General features: G+C 39.1%; 1 pseudogene; it reads left to right on the forward strand.

Annotated features, from left to right (window-relative positions):
* LOC131230467 (probable LRR receptor-like serine/threonine-protein kinase RKF3) lies at positions 1–23,226 on the forward strand (annotated as a pseudogene).
* The last annotated feature ends 622 nt before the right edge of the window (positions 23,227–23,848 follow it).

The following is a 23,848-nucleotide window of genomic DNA, read 5'->3' on the forward strand; positions in this document are numbered from 1 at the left end:
TGCCGGCTTGGTCGACTTATTCGGGCCCACTGATGGTGGGACCACACTCTGTTTGTTCCTCCTTGGGTCTTCTGTCATCTTCAGGAGGGAAAGTTCAAGAGTGTCTTTTTTTTTGGAGTTGGTGGGCTGTATCGTTGGGTTGTTGGCTGAGGTTCTTGGGGTTTGGTTTTTGTGGAGAAAACGATGCAGGAAATGAAAAATGAAGAAGAAGAAGCTTGTTAAGGTTGAGATGACTGCAGTTTTTGTGTTGGATTACATTGGTGCTAGTACGAATCTGGTTAGATTCACGTTCGAACAAATCACAGCAGCGAGAAGGAATTTCTCGAGAGGGTATAATTGGGAGGGTGGGTGTGGGAGTGTTTATAGGGACACCTTGTCAAATTGGTCAGAAGCCTCTTTGAAGAGGTTCAAGAACTGGTCAGTCACATGAGGTGGAGGTCATTGCTAGTGTTAGGCATGTCAATCTTGTTTCATTGGGAGGTTACTGTACTACAATGACTTCTGTCGAGGGTCATCAGAGGACAATTGTGTGTGATTCAATGCATAATGGGAGTATTTACAATCATTTATTGGGGTTGGATGAGAAGAAGCTAAGTTGGCCGATTCGTCAAAAGACTGCAATTAGGACTGCACGTGGGCTGGCTGGCCATAATACATAGAGATATCAGGGCTAGTAATATTCTCTCTTGGATGAGAACTTTGAGCCCAAGGTGGTGGATTTTGGCCTTGTGAAGTTCACACCAGAGGGGATGACTAATCTGAGTACTAGGGTGGCAGGGATTCTAGGTTATGTTGCGCCTGAACATGCTTTGTATGGGCAGCTGACGGAGAAGAGCGATGTTTACAGTTTTGGAGTTGTGCCATTGGAGGTTTTGAGCAGGAAGAAGGTACTCGTTTCAATGGGGCTCGCTTGGATAGTAAGTTACTTATACCTTAGTAGCTTTTCTTGTTTATACTTCTTTAGCATATAAGTATGTTTGGTAAACAACAGACTTATTTAGTCGCACTACAATATGAGATAATGGAATCGATTGACCATAGATCGGAATCTTGATCACGACTGCCCAACCGATCTTGATCACGGTCGGAGCAAGAGGAAAGCAAATCGAATGGTCATATCCTAGTTATCATCCCCCAATAGATCTAACTCAGCCGCCCGACCATGGGAAGATGGATCGGTCTTTTGCATGTTTTCAATAAAAACTAGTTCGCTGAAAATCTCATAGGTATCCGTAGTGGAGATAATCATACGAGTTGGATCACATTTATAAAAATCATTTGCAATAAAACCCTCACGGAGTATCGGTCTCCAGTGTGGGGCAACTTTTATCAGAGAAAACTTCAAAAAGAGCACCAGTCTTTTGAGGCACTAAGAGATCTTCCATATCTATAGGTGGGGGCCAGTACAAAAGCAAATAAGATATGACGATTCTCGGTTTTCCTGGAACTTTTGGGTCCGCATGTGCACATGGTACGGTCAGTCTGAACTCAAGAGTAACAGAACGTTCGTACCGAATATTAATGCCATGAATGGATGATAGGCCAAGTCCTAGTCAAAAGAAACTATTCGAATAGGTGGAAAAGACATTGTAACTTAAGTATCAAAACTTGTGTCCTTACCTCAGTAGTAGGCTCCGAGGAGTTTCAACAGGAGTTCTTGGGTTTGATACCCATAGGTCGTGAAATCCCACCACGGCGTGCGTGGGTGTGTGTCTGGTGCGTGTATAAGTATCAAAACCTACAGATTGCATGAAAAAGGATCACTTGCACATACCTAATCCTGCATATTTGCATATTTTGATTGATTCCAAGTCAGCATAGTGAGATATTTGTAAGGTTGCAGAAAGCGCATGGTAACCTAACCACTTTGACGATCAAATAAATCAAGTACTCCTGGGGTGATCTACGAAGCAACATACATTCCAGTTCCAAACAGTATCCTCGTAAGGCCGTAGAAAGCGCATGGGCTCTACTATACTGGGTTATTCCGATGTTAGTATCGATCATGAGCGAAAATGTTGTGGTTGGTTGCCTATAAAGCTGTAGAAAGCGCATGAACAATCACAATGTTTTTCCCAGGTACTTGTATTTATAAATGTGGTATATGTGTAAATCAAATTAAACGGTCCAAATCATGGAAATCACTTTAGATAGGTTATATAAACCCAAAATAGTACTAAGTGGATAATTTTAATTTCTGTTTTTTTTTTTTTTTTGAAATTCTGTTGTTGAAAATTCATGTTGTGTTGTTATTTTTTACATTGATCGCCAATTACAAATCAAGTAATTGACTATTTAAGTCATCTGGTTGGTTTAATTCCACGTTTACAATTTTTAAGTGCCGGTGTATCATCCATCGCTCTCTGCAGTATGAAAGTTTTTCTCATAAGAGGCAATGAGAACATGATTTCATGAACCATATATCAGCTTTGTAGGTGAACTGGTTGGCATTGATCCCTCAATCTCAAAGAAACTTCAGAGATACAGAGAATGGGTAGCTGGTGTGGCTCTTGGTTTTGTTGGAGGCTCATAGTTGGAGATGCCAATGGCCATGGCAGGGTCGGCTCCAACATGACTTGAAATTACAAAGCCTGGGTCCAACCTGAACTGAAACGGACCATCTTTTCTTTGTTAATTTTCTACAGTGTGTGGTCTGGTACCCTCAGATTTTTGAAGGTGTGCTGGGTGATGCCTGATTTGATAGAGAGCTTGTTTCGGTGGCATTATGGAGGAGGGGGTCTTCCGAGTTCTTCAAAATAGAGATTGGCTAAGTGTGGATGCTGGATCCCGAATTTCGCTTCTGTGTGTTGCCTCTCTCTCTCTCTCTCTCTCTCTCTCTCTCTCTCTAGGGTTTTAGGGGCTGTGATTAAGGGCGTGTTATGTTTGACCAGTGTTGTCACTAAACAATTACTTCGAATATATAGTCGGTTAGGGAAGCGGATTGCGTACTGAGTAACTCAGTACGGTAAGCGTACTGAGTAAACTCCGTGGGCCCCTGTTTCATTCATGCATTACATCCACTCCGTCCATCTTTTTTAAGACATAATTTTAGGGCTTTATCTCAAAAATGGATTGTATCCAAACCTCAAATGGACCACACCACCAGAAACTGTGTGAATTGAACATCTACCATTGAAAAATTCTTGGGGACAACGGAGGTTTTAGATCAAGCTGATATTTGTGTTTTCCCTTCATCCATGTCCTTCTGATCTTATGAACAGGTTGGATGACAAATAAACATCACTAGGGGCCTTAGAAAATTTTCAACGGTTGAAATCAATAGTTCCACCTTTTCCAGTGGTATGGCGCACTTGAGCTTTGTATATGCATCAAATTTGGGTTGAACCCATAAAATGATCTAGAAAAACGAATGGACGGCGTGGATAAACAACATGCATTCACAGTGGGCCCAACTGAGTTTACTCAGTACGATAAGAGCGTACTGAGTAACTCAGTGCACAATCCGATTTCGTCAGTTAGACCCTTTAGAAACACTTAGGATTGAGAATTCGAAAATTCTTTGCCCTAAGATAACTCTTGAGTTTGCATTTCAGAAATTCTGAATAAGGGACCACGGTTACAAATAGGGAATGTGTTAGGCACCCACTTTACCTTTACGAGCGTACGGTCTCTATTTCATATAATCAAACTAATTTATGAGGGATATGATTAATTCTCACACACAAAAGATGAATGCAATGATGATAATGGCTAAACAGTTTGAATTTTTGATGGGCATGATTCGATTATATTGGGAAGCTGCAGAGCATACATTCAAATTGACCGAGTGTTGAGTGCTATGTATGTGGAACTATGATGTATGTGATGCTTGATGTTGTATTAATGCTTATGATAAAACAGAAGCTAACTGGTTATGTTTTTGGGGGCAAACTCCGTTCATATCTGCAAGCCACAAAGCATACTGTTCATAACCCCGAGTGTAAGACTGCGATGTAGTAATAATCTCGGTGAGACTGAGGTTGAATCCACATGGACTAATCTTGTGTGTTTTTTGAAAGCAACTAGAACTAGAACTAAAAGAAGATAAAAACCTAAATCTGGAAGTATATAGAGTAATTGTGAGAGATTTAATAAAAAACTTAAGAAATTCAAAGGTAAGAAACTAGGGTTTCCAAGGATCCACTTGTAGAGATCAGAGAGATCTATGCTTGATTCACAAACAAAACTGGAATCAGAGTCCCATCTTATCCAATTGGAAGATATCTCAGTAAAACTAAATCTAAACTTCCTTTGACCTAATTCTTAATGGATGAGAGGTGTAAGAACTGGAAGTGATTCCATCACAAAACCATGCCCAAGAGACAAGGCAAATAACAGGATTTACCAATCCCACAATCAATTATAAGAGAATCATGAAGATTAGAAGGATTCCATCACCCAACCATGCCCATGGGACGATGGTGAACAACGAGATTTGTCTAATTTCACAATCTCAATACATGGAAAGAACATACTCAAAGATATCGCAGATCTATTATAATTTAAGTCACAACAAACTATTAAAAACTGAAAGTATTTCTTATAAACAAACTAGAATAAAAGATAGTTCATCTTAAACATGAATCAAAGCAATAGAAAATATCCCATCACGTTACAAGTTTCACCTCTTAGCCCTAGCTAAGAGGTTTAGCCAACCATAGACATGATTTAACTAGAATCTCTTAAGAAAAACATAAAAATGACTAAGGAAATGGAAAAAAAACTCTTGGCGACGGCTTCTCCACGCTTTTGCTCTACTCTCCAAATCCTAGAAGATGCATAGGAACATCCAAGGGAGTCCTATTTATAGTTGTGGAATTCCAACTTTCGTACCTAGTTGGAAAACTCTAAAAATCGCCTCAAATTTACGCAGTTTTTCAAAATAGGCTTCATTCTACACAATTTCACAGAATGTCCAAGCGTTTCAGAATATACTTCTTCAGGACACTTTCAGGAATATGTTTGTTTTTAGGATAATTTCATAGTTCCTTTCTTCACTTTAAGTCTTCAATGCTCTTTATTCCTCACTTGGTTTTCTTGGATCTTTAGTATGTGAATTTTTCAATCTTGGTCTCCTAAGATTCATTCCTTGCCTTGGTGATTCTTGAGCATCAAATCCATGCTTATAGCACCCTTTTCAATCCAAGCTCTTAAATTCACCTTGTAACACAAACATGATTAAAATAGAACAATACGCATTATCATGTTTAAAAAACTAAGTAATAAATGGGGGATAATATGCAATATTTGACCCTTAACACATACGCCCGAGCCAATTACATGCGATAAAATAACGTAATGCAATGCAATGGTGTTGTATTTGATGAGCAGATGAGTAGAGAAGGAAATGAGTGTTGCACAATGCTATTGCTCAGAATTAGATGAAATTGATTGATGTTTGAACGGTTAAATGAACGGTATTATCACAAAGGCTAGATCGAGTGGCTAGGATTATGACTTAGTTCAAGAGACTTAGACTTTGGTTAGGGCAGGCTAGACTAGACCAGGGTTGGACTCTCTCTTTCGCTTGTTCTCACCCTCCTCGAGATGTGATGACTAGATGGCTAAATGCCTAAGGGATGAGGAAGCTTTGAAATAGGAGTGGATGCTTGAAATGACAAGATACGGGGGTTATTTATAGCTCCCAAGCCTAGTTTTCTTGCTATTCTTATCAAGTTCAGGGGTAAAATAGGGTTGGATGGTTTGGATTTGAGATTGCCACGTGGCATCATCTTAGTCAAAACCCAACAGGCTGCCCCCCTCCCCTATGCGCCTATACTCGATGAACAGCCAGGGATGTTGACCCGGGATTTGTACAGCCGAAACCTTGGAAATTCTTGATTAAATCTTTCCATGCAAAACTCGGGGAATGTGCCTTGAGGCTCCTACTGCTATATTTTGGACCTTGTTCAGACCCTTGAGAGTCATCACATTTTGTTGGGTGGTCAGGAAGGGTAAGGTTTCTTACTGTTGATCATATTAGGAATGTATCTTGTGCTTTAGAATTGTGGAATTTGTGGAAAATCAATTCCTTCGTTATGCTTTAATGATGGAATTTTGGTAGGCCTTCTCAAGCTCATTTGAATGTCTTGCTCAATGGACAGATTGATCACAATGCTTAGTTTTTCTGTTTCTTCCTCATGAGACTTGTGAATGGTTGGATAGAATATAAACCTCATCGTGGGGCCTAGGAAGGTTTTAATGCTAGCCTTCTCCATCCCCATTGTGTCCTGTAGTGTGCCCACTTGAGCTTTGGATGGGGCCTGATTTTTTGGATCATGACCATAGTTGCAAATGATGGAGGGGTAGACATCAAACACTCACCATGGTGGACCCTACAGAGCTTGTCCTTGCATGGGTCCCTGCCATAGCTGTTGCTGGAAATTCACCTCCCTCCTAAATAAGGCTGTGTCCTGACCCCAAGATAGAACATGGCCTAGAGCATGGCCGGTGGGGACCTTGATGGATCAAGGTTAGCAAGCCTGAGCCTGAGCAGACCTGAGTCCAGCCCTTCTGTGCAAGCTCTGGGTTGGGCTATCAACGGTCAGGCCACACTGTACGAAGATCTGTCCATGTTCTGGCTCCAAAATAAAACTTAGCCATGAGCATGGACCGCAACCATGATGGGCCATGATTAACAAGCCCGAGCTTGAGATAGACTTAGTCCAACCCTTCTGTGCAAGCAGTGGGTTGGGCTATCAAAGGGCATGTGGGCCCCACAATATGGTGGCCAAACCATTGATCTGATTTCTCCCATATCTGTCCCAAAACTCTCAACAAATTGGAAGATCCTAACCTTTGATCTTTGGAAATTTTTATTTAACATGGATTGTTGGTGTGTTTTCCCTTATTATCTTTATCTTCAGGACATAGTATATTGTTGTAGATGTTTTGTATTCAGTAGGACAGTGCAGGAGAAGTCATGAGGACCGCCCTGACCGGATATGATATTTTAAGTATTTTTATGTATGGTGTGTTTTTTTTTTTTTTTTTTTGTATAAATATTCTCAATGAGAGTCGAATTAAGGTAACACAAGGAAGACACTTTTTGAATTTTGGGTAGTAAAAGGTTTATAGCTGTAATCCTTTTTGAAAAGATAGTGATTTCCACGGGACTCATCCATAAATCTGTTATGTTTTGTATGTGTGTGTATGTGTGTGTGTGTGTTTTTCTTTCTTGGACTGCAGGTTCATTTCTACAGTGTTTCAAAACTTGGAAGCTCGAGTCCATGTTTGGCTGGGTTGAGTTGACTTGGAAGCTCAACTATGTCTTCTCTTCACTTCCACGTTGTATTTTTGTAACTAAATAAACAACTTAATTTAAGAACATTTAAATAGCTGGGCATTGAAGTAATTAAGGTTGAGTTTGGTTGCACCAAATATCAAGAACTTTCATGATTAATTAGTCTAATCATTTTGATGGGTTTTTACTCAATCGTGAAAATCAAGTTCTCATCAACGTCTCTGCCCAGATTGTTTTTGGGAGATTTTCAAATTTTGAGATTTTTCTCAAGATATTATTAGGAAAATCTAGTAAAAAAATAAAAATATTTATTCAATATATATATATATATGTGTGTGTGTGTGTGTGTGTGGGCTTGAGTTTTGGACATCAGGTCTAGCTTTTGGTGTGGTCTACTTGAATGATGTATGGGCCTGAGTTTTGAGTGTAAGGTCTATCTTTTGGTGTGACATTTAATGGTTGAAGTAGATTTCACGTACTCATCACGATGAGCCCTGCAAAATTCAAGGGTGGATGTTGCTCTCCCAACTGTTTTCCTGGGTGTGGCCCACCTGAATCATATCAGTCTTATGTTTTGACTCTAAGCCTGTCATGGGATTACACATCTAATGGTTGGAGTAGATCTCAATATACACGTCATGGTGGGCCTCATAAAAATGAAGGGAGCATGTCTGGCACATGTTCAAAAAATGGTGATATATTCCTGAAAAAACGAGTTCTTATGTCCAATTAGTCCAACTAGTGGGACCACACACTATAGTTTACCCATATGGTAACTTGCAAAGCGCATGTGACATCCAACCCTTCCAACAGGTTCGCCTCATCATGAGGATTGCCTGGTGCAATGATCAGTTGTAAGTGCACATCCAGTGGTCCACACCAGATAAAAGTTCAGATATGGTAAATATCAAAACACAATTTTAATTCACTCAATGACGGAGTTCTCCAAAAGGTGATGCTCATGACGAGCCAACCTACTAGACGGGTTACATTACATGTTCAAATGAAATGTTGGAAGGTATTTGCTCATTAGACCTTAACTTATAAATGTACACATGAAATGTTGGGTGGTATTTGCTTGTTGGACCTTAACTTATAGATTGGACTTGAGACCTCGTAAAAAAAAAAAAGGAAGCAATTTTATGTGACGTCAGCCCTTGATTTGTAATGGGGCACACCATGATGTGTATGTGAGATCCACTTTAATCGTTAGATGTGTAATTCTATGTTGGGCCTAAAGCCAAAAAAATCATGCGGACCTATGATTCAGGTTGGCCACACTAAGGGAAACAGTTGGGAGAGATGCTTCCACCCTTGTTTACGAGGTGTGAAATCCACTCCAACCATTAGATACCACACTACAAGCAAGTGGGTTATGCCAAGTAGAGTTGTACACGAACCGAGTTAGCTCGGTTAGCTTGCTCAAATCGACTTGGAAAAGCTCGACTCGACTCAGATCAAAATTGTGTTTGAGCTGAGTCGAACTAGTTTTATTGAGCTTGGAAAATTTCGAGTTGAGTCCGAGTTGGACCTTGAGCTCGAACCCGACTCGGTTCGACTCGACTTGATTTTTTGACCAGGAATATATATTTCAAAACATTATTAAAAAAAACCCTAACCCACTTGAGTCTTGGCCGTTCTCCAGCGCCCGACCCTAAAAAACCTAACCCACTCCAGCCATCCAGCGGTAGCGCTCGACCCAGACCCTATCAATCTCTCTCCTCACATCTCTCTCTCTCTCTCTCTCTCTCTCTCTCTCTCTCTTGCCATTCTCCAGCGCCCGACCGGTGACCACTCTCCTCTCCTCTCTTTCTCTTCGTTCTCCAGCGCCCGAATGACGACCGACGATTACTCTCCTATACTCTCTCTCTATTCTCCAGTGTCCGCATGGATGACCAGCAACTGGAAGGTACTCTCCCCTACTCCTCTCCTCATCTCTCTATTCTCCAGCGTCCATTCGATTAGTGGACTCCACCCGACCACTGGCCTGGTGGCTATGGCCTAATCGGACAGTCAGACCCCACTCGAAAACTCGAACTCGAACTTGGCTTGAAAACTCGAACTAAAACTTAGCTCGAACTCAGCTCGAATTGGACTGAGTTGCTGACCGAGTTGAGCTGAGCTGCGGATCGACTCGTGTACACCTCTAATGCCAAGGGAAACCATTTGGAGGGTGAGGTTTTTCCTTTATACTGTTTCCTATCGTGTGGTCTACTTGAACTACAGATAGGGCTGCTTTTCAGGCGCGGGTCTAACATGGGGTGGTGCATCTAATGGTCGGGCTTGATGTAACATTAACGCTATGATGGGCCCACTTGAGCTGGCACCACTTTTCCATAGTGACCTTTAGTAAGTATGACGTGATAACATTTATTAACATTAATTACTCTGTTAAATTATAGTTTTATGTCCAGCTGGTTGTGTAGCATCTCTCTCTACATGCACAATGAGGTCAAGCTATGTGGGCTTCACTATGATGTGTGTTGAACATCCATACTGTGCATTTGGTGGGTCTCCTCTAGGTTTGGGATGTCCCAAAATCAATCATAATTGAAACTCAGGTAGGCTACACAATCTAAAACCATGTAAAATTATGTCTAAAACATCTAAAAGCACTTGGTGGGGCCTACTAAAGTTTTGGAATGACATAGAATTTGGTGTGACCTGTCATCCAAGTGAGACATACAATGGATGGGTTAGAAGTCTGAACTACGTCTTTAGGAATGTTTCAATGGGTCGACATCCACTCCACTCTCAACTGTCATCAATGTTAGCCCACCTAAGTAATGGATTGGCCGATTTTGAATCACATGGCCTACCATGGAAAGGTGCATTTAATTGACTGTGTGGATGTCCAACACACATCACAATAGGGCTCATAGAGCTCGACCTCATGGGAACTTCCCATGAGTCAAGTTGTGTGGGCCCCACCGTGATGCGTGTTGAACATCAACGCCGTGCATTTGATGGGTCCCCTTTAAATTATGGGATATCCCAAAAATCAGCTGTATACGGAACTTAGGTGGGCCATACCATCTAAAATTATGTGAATACATGCCTAAAACATATAAAAGCACTTGGTGGGGCCCATATAAAATTTGGATGCGTCTGAAACTTGGTCTGACCCCTCATACAGGTGGGACACAAATAATGGATGGGCTGGATTTGTGAACCACACCTCGGTGGGCCCAAAAACTGATTATGAATGTTTTAATGGGAGGGTAACCCCTCTCAACTTTTGTATATGGTGTGACCCACAAAAGTCACCAATTGACTTGATTTTTAAGTCTAATGCCCAACATGGAATGGTGAATTTGACTGATGGGGTAGATGTTTGACGCACATCACGGTGGGGCCACACAGCTCGACCTCATGGGAAGTTCCCATGAGCTTTATCGCATAGAACCATTTCCCATATATATATATATATATATATATATATATATATATATATATATATATATATATATATATATATATATATATATATATATAATGTTTTGTGTCGAGCGATGTGTACATACATTGTGTGTTTGTGAAGCTCTGAAGTCCAACAAGTTGGACCATACAACAACTTTGGTGACTAGTGATTACTAAATGTTATTATAATTAATAAATAAATAGGAGAAAAAAGTGTTATAAAGGTAAGAATAAATGTATGCACATATGTAGTTATTTTTCAGGTTATGAAATACTTTCTTTCTATTTAATATTTGTTAGTATTAATTCAAATTAACAAAATTTAAATTAATTAGACCTGAGGTATAGTCCAATCAATTAGACATGAGAGCGCCTCTTATATATATGCACACACACATGGTGTAGATGTCTGACACACATTACAATGGGGTCCATGTAGCTTGACCTCATGGGAATCTTCTATGAGGTCAACTTCATAGAACATTTTCCATTATACATATGTGTGTGTGTGTGTGTGTGTGTGGAGAGAGAGAGAGAGAGAGAGAGAGAGAGAGAGAGAGAGAGAGTCAAGTCTAACTTGTTCGATGTCAAACCAACATATATAGAAACTTCAATAAATGTTAGGAAGAGGGTTCCCTGTCTTGGGTGTACACGGGACATCGACATGGTGTTTATGTGAAATATGATTAAGGTAGACCACACAATTAGAAATGAAATTTTATGAAATATTATACCATGGCTATACGTGAAAGCTTGGAAGAGCTAAGGAATAATGGTTATGCCCATAAGGGGGGTGATTAGGACTAAGTAATTTTTTCATCTTTTAAACATAATTTTCTATTGAAACTAATATGCAACTTAAACTAAGCAAGACAATTAACTCTAAGACTTCAAAGCCATTAAAGGGTCCAATCACAAAGACTAGTAATGATATGTCATTCAAGCAACTAGTTTATAAACATGATAGTGTACATGTGTGTATGGAATGTGCTACCTATCAACTCCCGGCATTCATCTAATCATACATACAGATAATTAAACATTCATCACATAAGTATAATTAAATAAGTGCTCAAATACAATCTCAAACACAAGCATTTATATTGGTTCGATTTTCCTACTCCATTCTTAACGGATGCACTTAATCCATAAGTGTACTGGATTTTCCTAACGGAGGTTTTAAATCAGGTTCACCTCTAACCTTTGCAATCCTACATATATACCAGCCCCCGCAAGAGACTTTACATGGTTTTCTATTGGCTCGCTACCAACCTCGGTCCTACACAAGAACCTATTGATGTACACTCCTACCGGAGGCTCTTTTAAGAGATTTTAATTGAGTTTCTATATGCTAACCAATAACCACGATCATAATCTAAGGATCTATATTCCCGTCGGAGGCTCCTACGGAGACTAACATGTACCCACCCGTGTCCGGTGAATTTAGTCATATATAAGAGCCTAGGTCCTACAAAAGAAGCTATCGAGTTTAGGTTACAAACTCTTACCCTCAATCCTACATAAGGAAAGAGAGTATGTACTCACTTAATGACATTTATCGAATTGAGCCCTATTGGTGCATCGTTCTTGAGTCGCTTCTTCAACTCACCCGTGCTTGAATCCACTCAATTGCTCCCCTGATTATGTTGTCGATGCTTTGCCAAGGTTTCAGTTCCAAGATTGAACATTTTCTATGTGATACTCTGATGTGGTGATCAAGGTGATAGGATGTACGGTGAATTTCCTACAAGTAGGATGAATCACGCCCCAAAATTTGGATACAAAGTGTGCACCCTCAGACTTGAGTTTTAGCTCATGACCCGTACACTGAGTGTACTTAATTTCCTCTTCATACAGTTGTCTGGAGGCATAATTTATATGAATTTTAAGTTCACATCCAAATTTAACATCCATTCATCTATGTTTGTGTTACATTCTTATAATTTCCATCATCATATATTCAAAACCACATCATCTGAACATGAATCACCTGAGTCCACTCATTTGAAACTTCATTTAATAAAAGAAAATCAAATATCGTTCACCATGATCAGATTTATAAACAGTGATGAATTATATTTATGTACAAATAGAAGCAATAAAGAAATCAAACTCCTAAATAATAAATACATAAATAATTCGTTAATCCAACATAACAAGTTCATCTTTTGCAAAATACGGCAATTGGTCCCCGAGATTCATCTGACAATTGGTCCTTATTTTTTGACACTTGGTTTGGATTTCTTGTTTCATTCATCTCTGTATGGTTGTCAATCCACAACATTAGCTGGCCAGGCTAATGAATGAACCCATCATGGTTTGTGCACAATACAATTAAAATAATACACACAAGTAAAGTATAACATTTAAAGAATAAAAATTAGAAATACAACGCAAATAATGTAATTAATACGAATGCTATTAATAATGTTGATGATGCAGTAAGTGGGTATAAATAGAAACCATCCACTTGTTTGAGTTGGATATCGTCAACTCGCATCTACACCGATAGGCTTCTACCATTGGTAGGCATGGGCAAGGCCCGTATTTGCACTCGACAGGCTTCTACCATTAGTAGGCATGGCTAAGGCCTGCATCCCTCCATTGGGCAGGCTTTCACATATAGTTGACTTCTAATAGATACAATGGGTTATCCCCTACGTAATCATACAAAAGCATTAACAATGCAAGGCATGAATGTTTAATGCATCAGTAATCATATAAACAATCACATATATCTTTTTATATGAGAGGCATTTCATATGTTCATAATCCAAGAATATCTCAACACTAATTAGTCTATAATCAATTCAATATAGTTACTTACAATAATCATAATACAATTAATAATAGCAATACAATAATTTATTTTAATCATATGGAGAGGAAACATATTGGGATTACTCACTTGATGATTTATGGAGAAATGTGATGGAGTAGATCAGAGAATACCTATAATCCATATGTAGTACACCATAAGATTAAAATGAATGGATGAAAAAAATATCAAGTTCATAAAGTCCTTGATTTGTTTTGATTACTGAAGCTATAAATGGGAGTGATGTTTATGTTTTACAAGGTAATGTGCCTAACGGATATGGTTTTTCTTATCTATCTCAGCTAAAAAGGATAAGATAGATATCTTATAAGATGACCTACTAAATGGATAGCATGCTATAATGATACATATTTTAGCATGTGGATATTTTGTCCTAAATATGCATGTGGCTTAGATAAGTTTTACCATGCATCCATGTATGGTAAAAATATATTAGATTATATATATTTAACACAAATATTTAAATATATATATATATATATATATATATATATATATATATATATATATATATATAACGTACATTTTTTTATGTGGGTCCTATTACAAGGATCTGAACTGATTATATAGTTACTACCACTATAGTGATTATTGAGAAAAAATTTCAATCCAATCTAAAATTAGTGAGAGGCGCAATGACCTAGAAGATTATCGTACAACCACCATTGTTTTCTTACTGTATGGGCCACATAAATTTTGGATATGTCCTAAATTTACACTCCTAACCCAAAGTAGTCTTCCAAATCAAATGGATCTGGTAGATATAATACATATATCACTATGGGTCCACAATCTCATGAGTCATGGCCCAAGATGGTTTTCAATATTGGAAACCGCACTTTGTTTCAAACACTAGAACTAAACTTTTTTATTTGTATTTATTTATTTAATTTTTAAATGGGTCCCATGATAATCTGAGCCATGTGTGTGATGGGTAATCCCTACATAAAGGGTGAACCCAAAAAATCTCCTCGAAATAATACTTCTATGACCCACACAAATGCTCAATGGTAACCATTCATTTTTCACTGTTTAAGGCACTGTGGTCCACATAAATTTTCTTTCGAATAAAATTTTCAACCCAAGTATCTTATTAAGTGACAAGATCAATAGACGGTATTAATTCCGATTCCGTAATTACATAAATTTCACTCTTGTACGTTGAGTGTTTTTATACATATTTTATATTATTATATTATTTTTTCCCGATGGTCTACACATAATGTGTGTGCATTAAATCTATTCCCTTCACAAATTTACCAATATCGTTTTAGGAAACTAGTAAAAAATGAACTAGATTCATGATTCTGGTGGACACCATACTATCATGAACAACACGGACCATTCTTCCACCATTAAAACATATACCTTCCTTATCTCGGACCTTACTGTCTATCTAAGATTCGATTTGTTCATTGGTTCATCTAATTACTTTTAAATAGTCAAAATAATTAGTATCTTCATCGGAAGTCCCTACGGCCTTGATAGATCTAATGACGAATGTACCATGAATTCTATTTTGAATATTGTGGCCCACCCAAATGTTGATTCGGCTCAACTTTTGGAGGTTTTCCATATTTTAATCTTGGAAATCTAATGAACCGAATTGATCGAGTACAACATGCACTAATAAGCCCAACACATAATTCAAGTAAAAGCAAAATAAGCCTTTTACATGTTTGCTTTTCTTATTTGTTTACATGTGTGAGGTGCTCCAAGGTGCACCATACATATATGCACTTATTAATATATGTACACATGCATTGCGCCCATGATAAATCCACACCGTCCATCATGATGGTAAATTCACACCGTCCATCATGCAGGTCCAAAGCATAATAATATAATTAAATAAAAAATAAAATAAATACTAACCTTACAAGCCTTTTTTTTACTTTATCTAATCTCTCTCCCTTATCTTTTCTCTCTCTCTCTCTCTCTCTCTCTCTTTATAATTAGAGAAAACGTTTGTAATTATAAAGAAAGAATGGTTTTGTTGGAGATGATCTCTCTCGGATTGCAGGTAGGTTTGTTTTTTGAATAAATCATATTAAGGAAGAAAATCCTCTGTGTTGGCGTTACAACATGATTTCAAATCTTGAGTTCTCAATGTGATTTGTTTCCCACTGATATGTGGGGTCCATCCTATTGCTTATGAGAAATTCACTCTGCCCATCTGCTTCATTATATCATGTTAGGTAATGGGCTAAAGGATGAGACAGATCTAATATTCAGGTGAGCCACACGACAGGAAACAATTTATGAGTGTGTGGTGATGATAGATGGTTGGTTGGATTGGATTGATAGTAACTAGGGTCACATAATTCGGATGGTCTAGATCACTGGCCACCCGTTAGCTAAAGTCTCATGTATGGCTCTGAACATCTAGAGACATAGCTAGTTTCTTTATTTGTTTATTATTATTGTTATTATTATAATATAATATAATATAATATTTTATCTTATAAGAGTCAGAGTCGAGTGTCTCATATTACAATTTTTAAGGAATACTTTGATTTACACGTAACTTTTTTCTGCACAGTCCATCTTAACCCAAATTTCACTTTGTCCTATCATTTTGCGTGCCTATTAGCAGCCTAAGTTTGGGCCTTGATCTCACAGGGATGACTAATATGTCTTTTTAATGGCTTATAATTATGTATAATTCAAAACAACTTGCACTAATATTATATGTGAAACTAACCAGTAATTTTAATATATATATCTTATGATCTTTCAAATGAATAGTTTATTTTGATATTTAGATGGTCCGTTTGTTGGATACAAACATATAGATGGTTAGATGAATGGTTAAAATTTAAGTAATTGAATGGTTAGGATATTAATCGTATTTACGATTTATTGTACAATTAATTTTCTAAACGGATACTTATAAAGTGATTTTTGTATATAGTTTATATTAGAAATGTATATCACTAGATTCAAGTGATTGGTTCATCGGTGTAAAATGCTTAGATCATAGTTTTAATGGTAAGTTAAGCATCTTTATAACTAGCGAATAAGATGAGCGGATTCAAATTTTAATTTGATGTGCGAACAAGTAGATGTGAATATTTAGTAATTAGTTTACTTTGATCGAGTGGTCCAAATTTAAAGTGGATGGTCATATATTTTCATATGATAGTAGTAGGTTATATTAATGATTAGTTTTAATGTATGGGTAAGAATACGATGGTATTTGATGGTCATCCTATCAATCAATGGTTGAAAAGCGCTCCATATGGTTAGATACAGGTTAAACTAAAGAAAAATTAATCGATCTACAAGTATACAATTGAACAAGTGTAATCATACATCCTTATATACAGGTAAACTCACACTCAAAATTTCAGGTTGTTACATATAAAGCCCAGGGGTTTCACTTGGAACGGTCTTCTAGAGGATTTAAACAAGGATATACCAATAGAGGTTGGTTTTAAACTCTAGAGAATGGTAGAGATTGAGTTCATCTTCAACATTGAGGTTGGAATCTTCATTAGAGTAGTAAACCTCAAGAAGATGAATCGAATCTCATGGAATATGACACTTATGATGTGGGGATATGATTGAGGATTCACTTAAGCTTCATTTGCACCAAACCCCCCCTAAAATGCCCAAAGATAGGATCTCACATATAAAGAAATACAATCCTACAAATAGACCAGCCCTCGCGAGAGACTCTATATGGTTTTTTATAAGCTCGCCACGATCCTCGATCGTATACAAGAACCTACTAACGTACACTCCTGCCGAATGCTCTCGAAAGAGACTTTAATTGGTTTTCAATGGGCTAACCAACAACCTCGGTTCTAATCCAAGGATTCATGTTTACTCCCCCCGGAGGCTCCCACAAAAACTAACACGTACACACCCGTATCCAGTGAATTTCACCCTACACGAGCCAGGTACTACACAAGAAGCTATTGAGTTTAGGTTATAAACTCTTACCCTCAATCCTACAGAAAGAAAGAGAGTATGTACTCACTTAATGACACTTGTCGAATTGAGCCCTGTTGATGCACCGTTCTTGAGTTGCTTCTTCAAAGTTCACCCGTGCTTGAATCTACTTTTTAGTTACTCCCCCGATCATGATATCGATGCTTTGCCAATGCTTCAACTCTAAGATTAAACACCATGCATGTAATGCTTCGATGTGGTGACCAAGGTAATGGGAGGTAGGGTTATTCTCCTACAACTAATGGAAAGTTGTAAAGTGTGGGAGTTTCACTTGGAAGGATCTTCTAAAGGCTTTATACAAGGATATACCAATAGAGATTTGGTCTAAACTCTAAAGAATGGTGGAGATTGAGTTCATCTTTAACATTGAGGTTGGAATCCTTATTATACTAGTAAACCTTAAGAAGATGAATAAAATCTCATGTAATATGAGAGGCTTAGGATGTGGGGATATGATTGAGGATTCACTTAAACTTTATTTGCACCAAACCTCCCCTAAAATGGCCAAAGACCGGATCTCACATATAAAGAAATCGAATTCCAATGGTAAAAAAATTGGCAGAAATGATTACTCTTCGGTCGCACCGAATTAAGGATGATTAATTTAGGCTTCTATGGCTTAAGGGATGATTAATAAAAGATTTACTTATTAGGTTTAAAATTATCTAGAGCTTTATGTTATTTTAAGTCAAGTGTTAGGGTCACTAAGGCACCACATTTACCTGTTATTTACTCTTTGATATTCTACCTTCACTTGTGTCTTTAGTTTTCAGCTTCAAATGACTCAATTGACTACATGACACGAGACTCACATGATTGAAAAATAAAGTATATAAATCAACAGACTAATAAGAAATAGTGTATACGACAAGTGCATCCTCCAAACTGTTTTCTTTGGTTTGGATAAAAGCCCATACATCACGGTCATAGCTGTGCATCGGTCCGGATCGGACCGGATTTAGTATAACCCGATCCAATCTGAATTCTCCATACCCTGACCCGAATTCGGTCCGATCCGGGATCGAGTCTGGGTCATCTGACTCGGATAGACCCGATGGATGGTTGGCCTGACCCGAACCGAGTCCGACTTAGTCAAGAAAACCGAGTCGGATCGAATTGGATATGATTCGGATCGTTTGAATCTAATCTAACTGTTTCATGTTGTGTGATCCACTTTAGTCTTCAATATACCACATTTTTATGTTCAAGGCCTAAAATTATATGTCAAAATAGATGAATGGCTTAGATAAAACATATACATCAAGGTAGGCCCCACATGGATATGAAAGAGCTGTACACACCCTTTTACCAGACTAATACCGGGTTAACGTGCACTGCACGTAAGCACCCATCAATGTCCTTTTCACACATTGACGTTAAGAAGTTCCGTGGGTCTTCTCATGGGGTATGTGCTATATCCAAACCGTCCATCCGTTTGGCGAGCTCGTCTTAAGGCTTGAGACGAAAAATGAGACAGATCTAACTATTGGGTAGACCACACGAATTGTTTAATGGTGAAAATCATACTATACTGCTATTTGTGGTGTGGTCCAGATGATCTTTGGATATTGTTCATTTTTTGGATAATTCTTTATAATAATATCTAAAATTATATGAACGGTGTATATATAATAAATACATCACTGTGGGGCCCATGTAACTTTGATATCCTTTGAACCGTTCGTACAACGTGGAGCTCAAGGAGCATGCTCGTCTTCTCACGACACGTAACTACAGAGCAGGTGGCTGTGTCAGGTAGCCATCATATTCATGGTGGCGCACAGAGAGGGAAACGGGATTGGCTACTCCACCTACATGGTCAGTGCTATGTGGACCCCACCATGACGTATGTGTTTCATCCATGCCGTCCATTTATTTTAACAAATCATTTTTATAGTATGAGTCCAAAAATGAGGTATATCCAAATCTCAAGTGGACCACATTAAAGGAAACAATGTTGAATGAGAGTCAACCATTAAAAACATTTTGAGGGTCATAAAAGTTTTGGATCAAGCTATAAAAGTTTTGGATCAAGCTGATCTTTGTTTTTTCTCTTCATCTAGGACTATATAACCTAATCAATAGATTGGATGTCAAATAAACAGTATAGTAGGCCCTAGGAGGATTTTAATGGTGGATATCCAACCGTTATCGTTTTCAAGTGGTGTGGTCCACCTGAGATTTATATTCTTCTCAATTTTGGTATCAATGTAACGCCCCGTGTTTTCAAGACCCGAGTATATGACCCGTTTCCCAAAAACCCGAGTGTTATATATATATATATATATATTTTTTTTCATTCAGAGTAAGCAGATGAGCATAAAGTGGACAAAACAAGATAAATGAAAATTTCATTTACATTTGGAATATACAAGAAGCTGCCCATAATGACTTATACAAACCAATGCCTCCATTCCTACAATTACATAATGAAATAATATTACATGTGAAATAAAGTAAATTTCAACAATATTGGGATGTGAAATCCGGTAGTAACCCTGTGAACAGCATTGGCTTGCTCTACACTTGCATCAACTATTACGGTTTGATAGCGTCAATGACTATCACAGTGAGGAGCACCCTCTAAGACTGCACACTCATCATTCAAAATCCAATACAGATAGCAAGTCATGAGGATAGATATATTAAACAGGGCAATTCATAATCATGATCACATACTGAAAATTAAGCCAATCAACATAATCTCATCACAAGCAAAATACAATAGCAATCGCAATGCGAGGGAATATGTCCAGATAATCAAATAATCAACCTTACAAACTCCATAAAATGATTAGAAAATTAAGCTTTAAACCTCTACTTCACCCGGAAATCAAATCGTACGCGAACACCGCAAGATGGCTAGGAAATCGTAAAACGAACACCCGCTCCACCCGAAAATCATGGTACGACTAAACATCACAAGATGAAGAGAGAACAACATACCGACGTCTACTTCACCCGGAAATCATATCGTACGTGAACACCCCAAGATGGCTAGGAAATCATAAAGCGAACACCCGCTCCACCCTGAAATCATGGTATGGCTGAACACTGCAAGATGAAGAGAGAACATACCGATGTCTACTTTATCCAGAAATTATATCGTACGTAAACACTGCAAAATGACTAAGAAATCGCTAAGCGAACACTCGCACCACCCGGAAATCATGGTACGACAAACACCGCTGATGAAGAGAGAACAACATACAAACTCTAGACAACCCGGAAATTATATCATACGTGAACACCGCAAGATGGCTAGAAAATCGCTAAGCAAATACCCGCTCCACCCAGAAATTATGGTACGACTGAACACCGCAAGATGAAGAGAGAACAACATATCGATGTTTACTTCACTCGGAAATCATATCATACGTGAACACCTCAAGATAGTTAGAAAATTGCAAAGCGAATACCCGTTCCACCCTGAAATCATGGTACGACTGAACATCGCAAGATGAAGAGAGAACAACATACCGATGTCTACTTCATCCAGAAATCATATCGTACGTGAACACCGTAAGATGGATAGGAAATCGCTAAGCGAACACCCGCTCCACCTGAAAATCATGGTACGACTGAACACCGTAAGATGGTTAGAAAACCAACATATAAACTCAGACCACCTGGAAATCGTATCGTATGTGAACATCACAAGATGGCTAGAAAATCGCCAAGCGAACACCCACTCCACCCGAAAATCACAATATGAACGAACACCGCAAAATGACTAGGAAATAATAAGATATATGAATATAACCATCAAGCCACAAAAGGGCACCAACAACCCATCAGAGCCACGAAGGGCAAATAGACGATCCGAGCCACGTAGGGCAACGTGAACCGCAAGATGGAGTCCACAACAAATCTCATTTTATCCATTAAATGATCACAAGTACGTCTAATCAACTAGCAGGTTTTACAAATGAAAATAGCATGTGAGCATCAAATCATTTATACTACTAATTTTAAAGAGACATGTCCATTATTTGAATCAATCCCACAACAGATTAACATATTTATATAATAAGGTAAGTAACGCAATAAGAGAAATCAATGTATCATCTATATCTAGATTGATGAATTTAAGTGAGAAGTTTAAAGGGTAAGTCCTCACTTTACGTGTCGAGTTGTCCATTAGTGTCGCTAGGAAACGTAGGTGTCATTAGAACCAAATCCTACCATACATTGTAAAGTCGTATGGTCAAATACAAGTTTTATACATTATTTAGGGTTAAGGTTTTATTCTAGGATTTGAATTACCTCGGTTTTAGGGCTTCATCCTTAGGTTTAGGTCTAGGGTAAACTTTAAGTTTTAAATCCTAGTTGGTGTATAAATAATTACAACAACATAATTATTTTCATTAATGATATAATTAACATTAGCTAACATGGTTATAATAGTTGTTGTGATGGTAATAATTTGTGAATTCCATTGTCAATGAAGACATTTAAGAACGGCCAATAGAATACAACTATTTACTAATTGAAATTTCATTTATAATGACTAGTTCTAGCATGAATTATCGGTCCAAAAGGTTGGTCTCAGCATGTAGAACGCCTGACACAAGAGTCAAGCTTATCCAGACCTTGGTCACACTATTCACAACAATGGACAGTCGTCCACTCAATCAAATGTACATATGGACGTTAAAAATCAGGTGGGCCACACGTGTACATCGGATCCACCCCATCCATGAGGTGGGTCCCTCAATATTATGTGGGCCTGAGTAGAAACTCGGGTCTTTCTTTCATTCTACGACGATGAGGCCTGTTTTCATACGCCTCATGTCACGTGCATTACTATCATTGGGTGACCCACCATATTTCTAGGCCACCACAAGTAGGTGGAGATTATAGGGACCCAGCCAAGTGAAAACCGAGCCTGCACCTATCTAGATTAGGCCCAACAGTTGAGGCCCAACACTTGGACCCAAAACTGGGCCTGGTCCCAGCCCGGTTCGGCCCCTCTGTCCAACAGTGGCCTGACAAGGCGGCCTGTACTAGGCCTGGTTTGGCATGGGTTTTGGCCTGATTTTGGCCCAGCAGCTGGCCCAAACCTGGTTGTCCCATGGTGCCCAAACGGGGCTAGACTGGGCCCCATTCGGCCCAGCCGTTGCTGTCCACTGATGGCCTATGTGCCGCCCACAGTTGAGGCTGAGCCCAGCCCAGACCTATGGCTGGATCCGGCTCAAACTCGGCCCATAGCTGGACCAAAACGGCTGCTGGGTTGGGCCCGATTCACAGGCCAAATGGATGGCAGATCTTGGTCCAGATCACGGTCCAGCTCGTGTCCCAAATCAGGGGCAGTACCCACCAACTGATGAAGCTAGGATTGGACCAGATCTTTATCAAAAGAGTTGGAGTGTGATGAATCCAACCCAGGATAGAACTTGGCAAAACTCTCTGCCATAAATCAGTGATTGAGGAAAAATCGGATTAGACTCAACCGGACTCAGTGCGGTGACTCAGTTGAGGTGATCTGATGTTGAAAAGGAAGAAAAACACAAACCAGTAGCTTCTCTCTGCATTTTCCCTCTCCATTACTGCTAGAAGATGCTCTGGCTTGAACTGATTCCGCCCCGACTAGCGGCAACAGGTGCAGCTCGAACGGAGAAGGGGAAGGCCGCCATTAATGGCGTCTTCACCACCACCACCTCTTCTTCTAATCCGACTCCATCAGGCCGTCCGCGAGGACCCCAAAGAGCTTGCCAATGAGCTCCAGCGAAGCTTGGAGGAGGTTCGAGCGGTGGGGAGATTTTAGGGAGAAACGACTACTCACACTCCTTCATTCTCTTTCTCACCTAAAAGCTAGCTTTAAAGGGTTAGGATTGCCTGATATGGACGGCTGGGATTGGAGGAGAGTCCCTCACATGGATTGTGCCAGTTGGCAAGAGAAGGCAGTTTCCATCTTTGGAAAGTTAGTGTTTTCGAGCTCACTTTCGGCGAGGATCGTGTGCATGCACGCTGGTGAAATAGAGTGAAACTTAGGTATTTTGGTCTCACATGTGTTCTCTGTCTGATTGACGGTTTGGATCCTTCATACGATTCATTATGGTGGGCCTAATATCAATCAAACAGGGAGAGAAAACTACCCTGTTTGAATCAGCCGTGGGCGGGAAGGCTTCCCATTTTCGGAAATGGCGGGTCAGCGCAGTCTGACCAGCCTGACTCGTCTAGTGCACACCTGGTCCACATGCTTTTGGTGCACCTCCATGCTTACGTGGACCCTACCGTGATGGGGCCCCTCAATCCACACCGTCTACTTGCTTTGCTAGGTCACGCTGAGGCCCACCCAAAATAATGGGCCAGATCCAAAATTCAGGTGGGCCATACCTAGAGATCTCACAATCAATTGTTGATTCCTGCTAATATAATGGTTGGAT

This window comes from Magnolia sinica, chromosome 17 (genome assembly GCF_029962835.1).
Source record: "Magnolia sinica isolate HGM2019 chromosome 17, MsV1, whole genome shotgun sequence".
Taxonomy (NCBI): domain Eukaryota; kingdom Viridiplantae; phylum Streptophyta; class Magnoliopsida; order Magnoliales; family Magnoliaceae; genus Magnolia; species Magnolia sinica.